Source organism: Lygodium microphyllum, chromosome 17 (assembly GCF_053477565.2).
Source record: "Lygodium microphyllum isolate KBCC chromosome 17, Lygodium_microphyllum_v1.1.10, whole genome shotgun sequence".
In the NCBI taxonomy this organism is placed as follows: Eukaryota; Viridiplantae; Streptophyta; class Polypodiopsida; order Schizaeales; family Lygodiaceae; genus Lygodium; species Lygodium microphyllum.
In genome coordinates this window covers 64216885-64230909 of record NC_141151.1, presented here as the reverse complement: position 1 = coordinate 64230909, position 14025 = coordinate 64216885, and positions in this window count along the sequence as shown.

Genomic DNA, 14025 nt, shown 5'->3' with positions numbered 1-14025 from the left:
ACTTGCACCTTCTCTTCTCCTCTTGGAACTTGATTTCAGTAGAGCTTCTGCAGCACTTGCACCTTCTCTTCTCCTCTTGGATGCATGCAAAGTGATGCTTCCTTCACCTTCTCCACACCCAAGGAGAGCCTCCCTTTTTATAGGCTCCAAGAGCTTCCCTTCTTGGAGAGAGACTTGAGTGCCAAGATTAGAAAGGTTGATCTTCATGCAAGACGTGGCTGCTCCAAGACCTACTCTGCAGTACAAATTTTAAAATATCTCTCTATGCGTTGCTCAGATGGAAAAACGTCCAACACGAAAGTTGTAGATCTCATTGTTTCTGATAACTTCATTCGATCATTTTTAGAGATTGACTTTCTATCACGAGATATTTTAAAAATGGATTAGATTGCCTTGGGCCTCAACCTTAAGATTGACTTTCCACAAAAGCTTGTGCCATCTTAGACCTTAGAAAGAGAAAACCGCTTCTCTCCTCACTTTCAGAGGATCATGTCTCTCATCTTTCTTAGTGAGAGAATTACCTCTCTCGTTTTTCTTAATGAAATAATTATTTATTTTCTTAATTCATTAAGAGATAAAAAACCTTAAACCTTGACTTGTAAGGGAGAGGATGACCCCAAATGAATGCAATGCTCATTATACACAAGTAAACGTTCCCAGACGTCCCCGGATACACACCTAAATACATATACACAATGGTAATGCACTTTCTCTTCTTAAAACTCAATCCATCTTCATTTATGTGTGACTCCTTGGTTCTTGTGTACACTCTTACACTTAGTAGACACTTCTTTTCCCCTTCATAACTTGTACTGCATGTACTAGATATCCCCGTCATAGTGCTCTGATCACCCCATTAAGTGGTGCATTAGGAATACTAGTCTCTAAATGGTCTCATGGCCATGCTAGATCATCATCAACACTTAAAGAAAAGTGATTTATTAGTTTATTGATATAAATTTACTAAATAGAGAATGCATAATAAGCAATCAATTTAGTGACATCAAGTATTTGTCCACTTCTACGATCCATTTCTTCATGACCAACCCGTCCCTCTCTCCTTTGTACTTGGCAAGTTGGGGCATCTTGAATTTGCCGTAGTCTTCTTCTGAACTCTCACTATTCTCCTCTTCTCTATGGTTGTGTTTTTTATCCCTATTCCTCTCCTTCTTCTTACTTCCGGCTTCTACTACCTTCTCCTTGTCTTTTCTTATATCTTGCGCCCTCCTAGAAGTCTCCTCTCTCCCTAATCTATCCATCTCCTCTTGTATTTTTTGCCTTTTTTCCTCTTCTTATTGTTGTAACATCCACTCTTTATATCCTTTCTCCTAATTTTCTTCTCCTTTCCTCTTCCTCCTCCTTCATTTGCATGTTCCTCCAAATTGACTCCAGTATGCTTGACATGCTCTCCAACTGCCTCTCCAATCCACTTATCTCTCCTCTTGGGCTACTCTCCATTCTTTCCCTCTACTCTTCTTTCTCTCTTCCATTGTTGGGATGGGTATATTCTCTCTATCATCCTCCATGTGGTCGGGGGGAGCTACGCCTCGGCTTTTGGGGTTGTTGATATGGGGAAGCCGCGTTTTGCCTTTGGGTGGTGGTTGTGCTGCGGGGAAGCCGTGTCACGTCTTCAGATGGTAGATGGTGTCGAGGTCGCCATGCCGGGAGTGTCATACTGGGGTCGATGATGCGACATGGGGCAACATGATGTGGGTTGTTTCGGCTTGTTCTTTTCGGAGTACTAGATCTTATCTCCTACTTCCGTGAGCACTCCTTCACTCTGAGCAAGAGTTGCTCTAATACCAAGTGTGATGTACCTACACTCGTTACTCACTCAACATGGCACATAAAGGTAACACGATATGTGAGAGCAAGGTATACTCTTGTATTATACAATCAAATAAGTGGTACAACATAGGCACATCCCAAGACTACACCCTCGTGATGCCACACATAAGAGGATTCACCACTAGGTATAGGGAATCATACATAGAGTGGAAACTAAGCAAGGCTCAGAGTCACTACTACTCCCTATATAGGTGTTTATGGTAATAATGCCATAGTATAGCTACAAAGCCCTTATTGGGGGGGGGGGGGGAGGGGGGGTGTAGTAGGTAATTTCAAATTATGGCCAACATGTAGTTCCATTGGTTGGAGCTCTAGTTTAAATCAAAGTAAAATTTGTTGTGAGAAACACTTCTTGCACAATTTTATAATGTTTATGTCCCTTATTATTAAGTGTAAAGATAGAGCATCGTGCTTTGTTTTGCAACCAAAAGGGTTCCAACATACATAGTCTTTAAAGGAATTGGCTTTTATAGGATGAGCTAGATGAATAAGGGCTTGGCACTATCCCATTTAGTCCTCATCCTATGTATAATCTCTATATCCATCTAGTTAAGCTTGCACAAGTTTTTGAGTGCATTATCTAGAATCCAAATCTCACTGTTGTAGTCCTAAAGATCCCCCAAACTCTAAACTCTTTCCCATTAAGTCCAACTTCTCTTTCAAAAAAATTTAAGGAGGCAAGGGATGGTCAAACTAAGCAAGATGGAATTAAAATTAGATGAAGCCAACTCTTGTACTAAGGTGGTTTTAGAATGCACTAGGTTTGAACTTACTACATGCTTGCTCCAAACGGTAAGCCTCATTGCGAATGTAATCAAAGCTACTGAGGATGGAAATATGAAGGGGTATTCCTAAGTCTACAGAAATCTTTGATAAAGAAGTTACCCAGAGAGTGAATGAATAGAATGGCTAGTCTTCATCCTAATGCTCCCAACATCTAGTAATCCATTCAACAACCAACCTACCAACTAAGTTTCTCATATCAAGCAAACCAAGACCACCCTCCTCTTTGGAGAGAGTACAACTAACACATGCCACTTTGGGGATTTGGAAGTGATTAGAGTCTCCCCTGAATAAGAAATTCATGCAACAAGATTCAAGTTGGTAAAGACTAGACAAAGGGGGATTTCAACAAGCTAAAAAAGGATGGTTGAGGGGATGGCAATATGTTTGAGAAGAACTATCCTAGCAATTAGATCTCCTTGCATGCCAGCTCATATACTCAAGCTTGGATTTGATTTTGGAGATAACCCACTCCTAGTTCCACTTTAAGGTTACTCCAAATTCCATGGGTACACTAAGGAGCATGAAGATCTACCCTACCATTATTGGTTCACAACCACTATCTAACAACTAAGGGGGTGAGCTTTATGGAGGGGTTTAATTTCAATTTGATTACAATTAATTAAGGAACCAAAAGCAATGCAATAAGTACTAAGGTCATCCAAAAAGGTCCCTATAGATTGATCACAATCATGATAGCTCATTTGGTGTCATCAACAATGAGGTTAACAATTTATTGTTGTTGTTATTGAGAAGGGAGATACCTTTGATCTTATCTTTCTCAAATTCATCCTAGATAATCCACACTAGGGCATCAATTAAAATGGCACAAAGAAGAGGGGCAAGAGGGCATCAAGTTCTTATGGATTACTTGCATGGGAAGTCCTATAGATATTGAGGGATGGAGCTCATTCCTTTCTATCATAGGTTTATAAAAGTCTATATTCAACAAAACATAATTCTAATTTCTTTTTTGAGAATAATCCAAGTCTTGCCAAAAGGGAAATGATGGCATCTAGGATATAACCACTCTTAACAAAACATGTTTGGTCTTTTTTAATCCAAAAGTCAAGGTTTTTGAAATGAACTTTTTGGGATGAGGTTAGACAAAAGATAGATCTCCAATTAGAAAGGATAAGTTTGAACTTTAGGAGCCGAGGTTAAACGAGCAGTAGGCCTCCAATCGGAATTCCAATTGGAAAGGATGCCTTTGTCCTTCTTTTTACAAGAGATCCTAACTATTCCTCATTGATGATAAAGGAGAGGGTAAACAAGTCATAGGAGCTTTCTAAATAAAGAGGAGAGAGATTATAAGATGGTGAATAAGGAACTTGGAGACTTACCCTTCCTAAGAGAGTCTGCAGTGTCTTTTAATTCAATGTCAAAAAAGTTAAAATCTAGTTATCTCTTGAGGAACAACCCTTTTTCTAAATCTTCAAATTTTGGCTTGTGGTTGAGTCTTATTTGGGTTGGCGGATATTGAAAATACCGGAATACAATCAAAAGTAACATAAAGGTTCTCTTCTTGATCCTTGGTATGGGAGCCATTTGTTTTCTTAAGTACAAGGATTCTTTCTTTAATTTCTTTCTTCTTCTTTAGGCTTTAAAAAATTCATTGGTGGGCATATCCACTTTCCCAATGCCCCAAGATCTAATTTTTCATATGCTGAGCATTGATAATCTCTTTTTTTCTCTAATCAAATTTGGCTTTTAGCAGCTCTTAATGGTGGTAGGTCTCATCTCCATCAAATTTTCACTTAAGCTAGGTACTTTTATTACATAAATTGATAACTCTACTTTGACATCTCTATGAAAGGCCTAAGAGAACATAACAACAATAGCTCAAGGTTTGGCAAAGAAGATATTAACAATGAATGCATAATCCCATGTATTTCTTATGCCATCTCTCTAACATAATTGAATTTGAATAGTTAGGGGTCAACATGGAACCAAGTATCCCTAATCATGTTGCTTCTATTAGCAAGGCTCATTAGAATAGGCCTATGATTTGACTATGTTATTGCACACCTTGAGGGAGTTGTCACTATAGGTTGAGAGAAGACCTTGAGGAATTTAGGCCCTGTCAAGTTAGGCCTCCCCGATGTGGTCACCCTTTTGATTGTTTTGGAGCAAGTAAAGTCAAAATATGGATTAACATCAAAGAGACCATGGTAGCCTTTGTTATTGGGCTAGGATATATTATGTTTCCCACAAAGTGAGGATCCTTCACTAAGGTACCTATCCTTATTAACTTCAATCATATTGAAGTACCCAAGGTTATTACAACATAGGACTAGAAGACAATGAGGAAGTCCTAAAGATTGATGGGGACTAAGGCAAGAACTAGCATGGTGCTAATATCAAGAATACCCTTCCCCCCACTTTTAAAAGAAGGAGCTGAGAATATCCACTTAAAATCACCAAATTTTGATACTAGGATTTTTAGAAAGCCTTTCATCTATATCCTCAACTTCTTAGGAACAAATACAATTAGGCTCAAGGTTTCTTTTGATACTAGGATGTTTAGAAAGCCTTTCATCTATATCCTCAACTTCTTAGGAACAAATACAATTACGCTCAAGGTTTCTTGATACATCCAAATGACTCTAGCTCTTAACTATTAGTCACACCCTTGACAATATAAAAAATAGCTTTACTTGGTATAATTGAGGGTTTTGGGGCTATCTCATTGGTTTTTTATGAAGTTAAGAGTGTTCTCAAAGATTCTCTCAACCTTGGATAATCTCCTTTTACCATTTCTACCTTAGAGCTTTAGAAAGAAGGATTACTAAGATCTTTTGATTTCACATGGGAGGAACTAGGTTGAGGAAGAGTTCCTCTTCCACACTTGAGTTTGCAACAACTCCTCAATACATTGATTAAGGTCATAATCATTGACTTTTTTTAAAAAAATTGCATGCATATTAATGTTGTTGAAGTTAGTCATATAATCTTTCAACACCTCCTCAACAAGCTAGTTAAGGTTATTATCATTGATCTATAATTCCATGAGTTCTACCTGTATATTAGTATAATTGCAGAATTGGTTGCCATTTATTTAATCTTTATCATCAAAAGGTTTAATGCTATTTTAGTGACTAAAGCCTCACTTGGGGCTTTGCCCTTACCTTAAAATCTATTTCAAATGAGAGATCTTGAAGATTCATGAGAAAAGGAGAAAACTTATTTTCTCAAACTTTTTTTGGTGTTAAGGCTTAGAGGTTTTCTTTCTATTGTTCATTTGTTGGAATCCATCATCATTTGGAGAAGGGGGTTGATAATCTTGTTTCTTTGCATCCTTAACCATCTTAGGGCAATCTTTGATCAAATGGTGCTACTTCAAATATTCAAAACAAGGATTTGGGAGATTCTTATGGACCTTTTCTTGTTAACAAAAGGACATGCCATTAACATTCTTAAACACGATGTAAAATTTTAGGGGCTTACTAATATCAATCTTGACTAGAATTTGGGGATGCCAATGAAAGGATTTGGGAGATTCTTATAGATCATTTTCTTGTTAACAAAAGGATATGCCATTAACACTCTTAATCACAATGTAAATTTTTTTGGGGGTAAAGGTGCCTTTGCCTAGCCGCACGTGTATTACTACACTGATAGTACTCACCACTGCACACTGCAAGTGGCGGGCGCCCGTCACAGTCACTTATTCTTTATTCTTTTAGTGACAGTTTGAATAAAGGAAGGCTCAGCCACACATTGTGGTTGTTGGAGTTTCCATTTTGAGTTCTCTCTCTCTCTCTCTCTCTCTCTCTCTCTCTCTCTCTCTCTCTCTCTCTCTCTCTCTCTCTCTCTCTCTCTCTCTCTCTCTCTCTCTCTCTCTCTCTCTCTCTCTCTCTCTCTCTCTCTCTCTCTCTTGCTCTCCATTCGCCATAGCTCTCACCGCCAAGCTTCTTCCTCCTAGGTTCTACTTCCCTTTTAACTGGTATTAGAGTAAAGGCATTGGAGCTTGCCCGACATTCTCTTCAGCCCGAATTTGAAGAGCTTCAACTCGAGCTTCAATGGCAGCCATGGCACCTTCATTTGCAAGTATGTTTTGATCTCTCGCCTCCTCCCCGGTCTTTCGACCTTCATTTGGCACCTTGCAGGGCTGCATTGGAGACCCCTGATCATTGCCAAGTACTCAGTAGCACTGCTGAAGACCCCTCAACCCCCATGAGCAACCAGTGCAAAATCCGGCGCATTTTTAGGGGGCTGGGCTGATCCACTCCTGGCATTTCTAGCTCCTTCCCTGGCTTCTCGGCCTTGTTTGCAAACTTCCGATCATCTTTGGACTCCCCGTCATTGGTTCTTGGCTCTCAGTGATCGATACGAGTGCTTCCACCTTCAGCCATTGCTGTATACACAGTCCCAGGATTGTCAAAAACAGGGCAACACTTGATATTTGATGTTTCATGCTTCCTGGCATTGCCCGTTTGATTCCTATTGATGCCCAGTGATGCCCGGATGTTATGGGATGCTATGTCTATGATTTGGGACTAATTTGGAGCAGATTTGGGCACCGATTGAGCTTCATTTGATAGTGAATATGCTACTGTAATACAGTGGACTGAAGCTCATTTACTTGGTGTATGCATTGGTTCTTGGATACGGGGTGCTTACTAGCAATTTGAATGATCATACTGATATATTTGGAGCTTGTCAAATGTTTTTTTTGGTTCCGGAACGTTTTTGAGCTTGGATTAGGCTCTGTCTTGGTCATGATTCACTGGCATTTGGATTGAGTTGGCATGCTTTGGACTGGTTTATGCCTATTGTTACTGCTTGACATTTGGGCTTCTTACATCTATGCTTTGGTCAAATATGGATACCCCTTGGTTTGCCAATGCATGACAGCCACTTGGAGCTTCGTCTTTGGATGTATTTGAGAATTTTGGACCTACTGGGCATTACATTTGGTTGTCAGTTATATAGTATTTGAATGCTTTGAGGCTTATGCTTTACGAGTTTGAGATAGATTGGGATTTATGCTCCGGATGTACCCTATTAGGATTTGGAATGTTTGATGCTATGTACTCGATGTATTTGAGTATTGCTTGCTCTATTTGCATCTAACATTACTTCCAATGGGAGCCTTTTGGCATATTCGGATGTACACAAAGTTTTACTTACACTTGAGCTTGAGCTTGTGGGACAGTTACATGCATTTGCTCTCTTCAGAGCTTTTTTTGTCTGCAGTTAGTCTGTAGTGGGCTGATTTGATACACCTATTGGGGCAGGCACCTATCTCTATCCAGGTTTGTCAGTTTTGTATGCTTCTTGGATGGTTATGCATTGAGCTCCTTGCTCTATCAGTTGTACTTGTGCTTGGTCTCTTCTCTTACCCCGAGACCCATTACATGCATGACTTCTAGACCTATGTGATGTATCTTGCTTGATAGGCTATTGGTTTGACACTTCTTGGTACCTTCTTGCCCCTTGACACTCACTGTTGGATGTATCTTGCTACCTGCAAGTTGCAGTGACATACGTATTAGTGATTGCTTCACTTTGGGACAATTTTCCATACTGCTATAATTTATTCCAGCCAGCTGAAATTTGCAGATTTCAAGCACTTGTATGAGGGTAATGCTTACTATTTGATGTTATCTTGGTCATATTTTGTGGACAATAGTTCTCTTGGTAATATCCACTCTTTCAGCTAGTTTTAGTAGTGGTTTTAGTGCATTTTTTGCTAACTACAACAACTTGCAATTTTGCAATTTTGCTTTGATTTGGGACAGTATGGCTTGTCATTTGAAAGACACAGCTCTCTTTAATATTGCCAAGTTGGGTGGTACCAACTATGGGTATTGGAAGTCCCAAATATGGCAGGTTTTAGTGCAGAAGTTGCAGATTAAACCATTGCATTTCAAGGGTATTAAACTCGAGGATATGGATGATAATGTTTGGATGGAAGTTGATGAGCTATGCAAGTCTACCATTATCTTGTCACTCTCAGAAGAAGTCCATCATAATGTTGTTGAAGATGAGAATTAGAGTGCATGGGAATTATGAGAGAAGATTCATGAGCTTTATGCGCAGCAGAGTCCTGCGTCACAGATGTATTCGCTGAAGCAGTTAATGGACCTTCGCATGAAGGAGGGGACATCCCTATCATCTCATTTCAGCCAGTTTCATGCTATCATGAAGAATCTGTTGTCACAAGGTATTGAGTTCAAAGACAACTTGCACCTGTTGTTTCTATTTGGCACCTTGCCTAAATCATGGGATGTCTTCTGTATTGCCACATGCACAAACAAGCTTGATGGGCTGCAAATCAAAGATTGAGAGTGCTTTATTGACTGAGGAAATCAACATGAAAAATAATGATGCTTCCTAGTCTTCACATGCATTGACCATTAGAGGTGGCAAACATGGCAGGCATGATAATAATCATAAGGGCAAGGACTCTCAGAAGTCCAGGTCAAAGTCACGTGGCCACAGTAAGTCCCATGGATGAAAATTTGATCTTACTTGTCATTATTGTGGGAAAGCAGGACATATTAGGCCACATTGCCGTAAGATGCGCGATGATAAGCACAAGGAAAAGGGAAAAGAGAAAGTGCAAGAAAACTCTTCTGAGCGCAATATTATACCTGCAAAGTCCAGTGTGAAGATAGAAGAGGTTAATGTCATGCATGCCATTGATTTAGATGAGGATTACATACTTGTAGCTTCTTCATTATGAGATGCCTTACAAGCTTATGAGACACATTCTATGTTTGCGTAGTGTTGGATTTTGGTTTCGGGTCCGTCATTTCATGTGACACCTTGTAGAGATTGGTTCCATACCAATTGCACCATCTCTGGTTCTGTGCATCTTGGTGATGATAGGTCTCTTAACATTATGGGCATTGGATATGTTAAGCTGCAGTTTCCTTCTGGCAGTTCTTTTGTTTTGCATGATGTATGCCATGTACCTGCATTGACTTGCAGCCTTATGTCAGCTGGATAGCTTGATGATGCAGGGTATTTTGTGTCTTTTGGAGACTCTGCATGGAAGATTACTCATGGCAGGCTTGTGCTTGCAAGAGGTGCCAAGTATGTCAGCCTCTATCCCTTACTTGTATCTGGCGCTACCTTGAATCATGTTTTGTCTGTGGGTTCTATCCCCAAAGTATCCCTTTGGCATGCTCGTTTGGGACATATGTCCCTTAAAGGAATGAAAATGCTCTGTTCTTTGCAGTATCTTCCGCCTTTTGACTCTTTGCATTTTGATTCTTGTGATCATTGTTTGTATGGCAGGCATACTAGGAATACACATAAAAAGTCTAGTAAGAAATACATGGGTGAGCTTTTGGCTCTTGTGCACTCAGATTTATGTGGGCCCATGCCTTGTCAGTCACTAGGTGGGGCTAAGTATTTTGTTACTTTCATAGATGATTACTCACGTAAGGTTTGGGCTTATCCCATAAAGAGAAAATCCGATGTCTTGGACACATTTCAGCGATGGCTTGCATTAGCAGAGAACCAGTTTGGGAATAGGCTGAAATGCTTAATGTCAAATAATGGGGGTGAGTCTGTATCACGTGCTTTTGAGCAGTTTTGTGATAAGCGGGGTATTAAGCTTCAGTTGACCGCCACTTACACCCCTCCCCAAAATGGTATGGCTGAATGCATGAATAGGACCATTTAGGAAAGGGTCTGTAGCATACTTAGCTAGGCTGGCTTACTGCAACATTTTTGGGCTGAGGTAGTTACTACTGCAGTGCATCTCATTAACAGGTCACCTAGCAGTGGTTGCAGAGGAGGTATGGGCAAGCAAGCCCCCCCTCTTATGATCATTTGTGTGTCTTTGGATGTGAGGCATTCTACCATGTGCCCAAGGACAAACACAATAAGCTAGATCCTAAAAGTGTCAAATGTATTTTCATTGGCTATGGAGATGCAGGAGAGATGGGTTACCGTCTATGGGATCTGCAGGCGCGGAAAGTGATCTGCAACGATGATGCCATCTTTCACGACGACAAAATGCATATGCAGCTTGAGAAAGTGGTTGAGGTACGCAAAGTTATCTTTCAGGAGAAGCCACCTGCTCCCGTACAACTTGCTCCACGGCCAGCTAGACAGCGTGTAGCATCACTTGATGCTGATGGCCTAGATGTTAGACATGCTGATATTAGATAGGATATTGGTCAGGCAGCACAGTCTGTGTTGAGGCGTTCTACTAGAGATAGATGATCTCCTGACCGTTTTGCGCCCTCTATGGATTATGTACTAGTTACAGATGCAGGAGAGCCTCTCACTTATGATGAGGCTATGCACAGGGATAATTGTCACTCTTGGGAGAGGGCTATGTAGTCTGAGCTTGACTCATTGCATAAGAATCATACTTGGGATTCGGTTTCCTTGCCTCAGGGTAAGAAGGCTTTGCCATACAAGTGGGTGTACAAGCTAAAAAGTACCCCTAGACACCCCAAGGGCTTTAAGTAGGAGCATGGTGTTGACTTTGATGAAGTCTTTTCTCATGTGGTCAAGATGACCACCCTATGCTTAGGCTTGGCTTTGGTTGCATAGCTTGACATGGACTTGTACCAGATGGATGTCAAGACGGATTTTTTACATGGGGAGTTGCATGATGAGATTTACATGGAGCAGCCTAAGGGCTTTGCAGACCCTGGCAGGGAATACCTAGTGCGCAAGCTAAAGAAGAGTCTATATGGCTTGAAGCAAGAACCTAGGGAATGGTACCATAAGTTTGATGCATTCATGCAGTCATAGGGCTACAGCTACAGTGCTATGGATCCATGCTTGTACACGAAGAAAGCCCGTGACGGTTCTTTACTGATTTTGGTACTCTATGTGGATGATATGTTTTTAGGAGGGACAGCTCATGAGGAGCTAGATGCTCTTAAGGCTCATCTCAAGAAGATCTTTGAGATGAAAGATCTAGGACATGCCTCTCATATACTTGGTATGCGCATTACATGTGACAAATCTCAGGGACTACTCTATCTATCACAGAGGGAGTACATTCATAAAGTCATTGAGCACTTCTGTATGTAGGATGTTAAGCCTATTGACTATCTATTACCTTCTCATGTGAAGGTTTCACATGCCAATTGTCCATAGACAGATGAGCAGAGGGCCGAGATGGCCAAGATTTCCTATGCATCAGCCGTGTGGGCAGTCTTATGTATGCCATGATAGCCACCCATCCAGATATTGCTTTTGCAATTGGAGTTGTGGCACGTTATATGGCTACACCTGACAAGAAAAATTGGGATGTCGTGAAGGGTATTATGAGGTACCTGAAAGGCACAACAAATATGTGTATTTGCTATGACAGCCATGATACAGGAGTCGTGGGGTAAACTGACTTTGATTATGCAAGACATGCAGATACTTCTGGCTATGTGCTCACTTATGCTGGAGGGGCTATCTCTTGGATGTCCAGGGCGCAGAAGTGTACGACTCTTTCTACTATAGAGGCCGATTATATTGCAGCTATAGAGGCTTGCAAGGAAGCTATTTGGTCAAGCCGTTTAATTGTAGACCTTGGTATGACAGATGCTATGCCTACATTGCATTCAGATTCTATGAGTGCCATTCAGTTGCCCAAGAATCCGGTCTTCCATGCGAAGACAAAACATATTGAGGTGAGGTATCACTTCATTCATGAGGTTGTTGAGGATAGGTCTGTTGACCTTGTCAAGATTCCGACTATGTAGAATCCTGTAGACTTGCTCACGAAGAGCCTCACTATAGAGCGCTTTGCCTCCCTCAGGAGATTGATGGGCGTTGGATGAGATGACGTGTTTTTCCTCATCCTGTTGTGCATGTGTACATATTGTATTGTCTTTTATTTTCTTTTCTCTCTCACTGGGGTAGATTCTCCTTTAAGTGGGAGGTTATTAGGGGTAAAGGCACCTCTGCCTAGCCACTCGTGTATTACTACACTGACAGTACTCGCCATTGCACACTGCAAGTGGCAGGCGCCTGTCAGAGTCACACATTGTGGTTGTTGGAGTTCCCATTTTGAGTTTTTTTTTCCTCTCTCTCTCTCTTGCTCTTGCTCTCCATCTGCCATAACTCTCACCGCCAAGCTTCTTCCTCTTGGGCTCTACTTTCCTTTCAAATTTTTAGTGGCTTTCTAATAACAATTTTGACTAGAATTTGGGGATGGCAACACAAGTTAATGGTAGAGTAAGGCCTCCATCCCTTGATCTAACCATAGTATCCCTAATGTGGTTTGGGGGGGGGAAGGCGGCTATGGAGTTAATAAAAGGATAGAATTTAATACAAAGATTAAGAAATTCTATCCCTCTTTGGAATTTGGATGGCTTGGGGCCAAGCTTGGGGCCATGGTAAATTGAAGTTTTCATTCCATTTAAATGTGGTGAGAGGGCCATTTCTAAGCATCCATTACCCAAATCCTAAAGTGATATCCATATTGAAAGTCTCAAAAAGAAAGCAAAACTTGTTATTTGAGAAATATCTAGCAAAAAAGACCCTGCAACCTATAGGATGCCAGTTATCCCTCATTCATAACCTTGAAAATTTATTGCAATCAAGGATTATGGTAGAGAAAGATTAAAGCAATGGATTGGTATGTCTATAGATAGTGATTTAGATCTTTGTTTGGAATGGCCATAGTAACCATACATAGATCTACTTGTTCTTTGGATGTTTCATCTTTTGGAGAGCCAATGTTGACTCAAGGATTTTCTTCACTTATTTGTAGGTGCTTGGGATAGCATTTCTAGCTCTAGTTGTAGTTTTAGCTTCATCATTTTGTGATGCTTCTCTTGTCTCAATTTGATTGATTCCTTGCAAGTCAATTTCTTGGAGATTCCATGTTTGTAGAGTGTTTTCAATTTAAGAATATATATTTTTCTATTAGACAAGCTACACTCATGAGCCACTAATATGATTTTTTTTGTGTGATAATGTTGGTTAGGATAGATGAGCATTTGCATGCTATTGCATGCAAGAGCCATTAGGATGTTGTGTGGTAGTGTCAAGTGGTGCTACCAAGTAGAGGCTTGCTTGTTTTGAGAGCAATATTTTATTTTGAGTGAAGAAAAGTTGTTGCATCCTCGCATGAGAACTTCAATGAGTTGGCCAGGTTTGGAACCATAATGAATCATACATAGAAGTGTAGCACATGCAAAAGTATGTGCCATTAGTTTATCATGCAAATAGACTTTAAGAAGGACAACTCAATCACTTTGTGCTAAACTACATAACCAACATCCACATACTTCAAGCAAACGACCCAACTTGAGAACCATGTCAATTATTGCATGCCAATGACCATCAAGCAAGATCAGAGAGTGGCTAACCTATTTCAAAAGCTATCAAAAATAGCAATTTATTAAAAAATAAGTGTAAAAAATAGTAGATGAAATCTAAAACATTAAAAATGGATAGAAAAGACCAAGGTATGAA